Below are 1,639 nucleotides of genomic sequence, written 5' to 3'. Positions count from 1 at the left end.
GCTTGATTACTAGAAAGGCCACCATCCTCTGTTTGACACTGTATTATGAAGTTGCTAAAGGGGATGAAATGCTAGTATTTCTCAGAGCAAGGGAAAGAGATATTGTGTCACCTGCTGTTTTTCATGATGAAACAAGCAATTCTTTATGTTGCATGTCAACGCTGGGTAAAAGTGATTTCTCTTCCTGTGATATTGAAGTTGATGTCCATAAATCTCAATGCTCCACTGGTGAAGGAGATGGTTCAGTGAGCTTAATTGCTGGGGACTACTAATGATGCTGACAAGAAATTCATTTGTGATGGAAATTCTGACATAATGCTCAACGATTGCCTAGATTGTGATTTTGGTAGAGAATGACTGTTTCAAAAGATGGCATGGAAATTGCCACAGATACAATGAATGTAAATTCTGAAACTTCTTCGGCTGGAAATGCACGAAAGCTTATTTTGAGATGCATGTGAGGAAGAATAAGCATGGTTCCACCAGAGATGCATGAAACTGTGCTGTAAGTTAGCTTTTTTGTCGAGAAACAAAATGCAGGGGCATGGTTCCACCTGTTTTGTTGAAAACGATTGCTTGGTGAGGAAGAATTTACACATTGGGAGTCCTTAATGTTGCAGAAAACACTAGAGTCAATGTCTGATGTAACCTATCGCCTGAGATGTGAAACAAACTGCATAGAGGATGAAAACCAATGGTACTGCTAAAGCTAACAGTACTCCTGCAGCTAAAGACTGTATTTAGACAACTCATATGGACAAATATGCCGACTCAGTGACATCCATCTGGTGTTGAATCCCACAATGTTCCTTCCAGTTTGCTTCCTTCCACACAGTCATCTAAGAGGAATATGGAAACTCCTTTGTTGGCCCCACAAGAGTTAAATGATCAAAATTCCCAAAAGGGGGCCCCGGGGGGGGGGGGGGGAGGAGACCCTCTATTTCATCTTCTTAGCACATGTTTTATTAAGTGTTCATACAGTACTTTATGTAAATTCCCTAGTGACCCATTGCTACTCATATCGCCTATCTTCTTCGAGCCATCTTGGAGACTTTGATTCAGGGATTTATCGGGCCCCTCATTGTGTCCTTGGCAGCCCCCCGAGTTTAGTTGAGGTTTTCTTCACTTAGGTGCACTTTAGGTTAGATTCCACTTAGTTCGCCCTAAGTCACTTAGGCACTTTTAGACTCACTTTTTGCATGGTTCGCATAGTTGCATGACCTGCATAGTTTGTATAGTTGACATGTGCTTGATCTATTTACTTATTTATTAACAGTTTCACTTATCTTTTTTTTTTTTTGTTTTTTTTTAATATATATATATATATATATATATATATAGAAAATAGCATGGAATTGACTGTTTTCCCTTATTTATTTATTTTGTTTTATTTTATTTTATTTTATTCATATATTGCAAGATCTCTACCTCTTATTTTTATTTTGGTATTCATTGTTTCACAAGGAAGTTTGGGCTGCCTATTAACTCTCACTAAGACACGTGCACTCAAAGAAGGCAAGCAAAATATTTTTGGAGGGAAAATGAGATCAACTTGGCTGCAAAAGAATTAGACAGAGAATAAACTTTCCAAAATGGAAAACACACAAAAAGATAGAAAGGGTGCAGGAGAATTTTTTTG

The sequence above is a fragment of the Vitis vinifera genome, chromosome 15 (assembly GCF_030704535.1).
Source record: "Vitis vinifera cultivar Pinot Noir 40024 chromosome 15, ASM3070453v1".
NCBI classification, from domain to species: Eukaryota; Viridiplantae; Streptophyta; class Magnoliopsida; order Vitales; family Vitaceae; genus Vitis; species Vitis vinifera.
The sequence above is the reverse complement of the archived record's forward strand: the minus strand, read 5'-3'. Positions refer to the sequence as shown.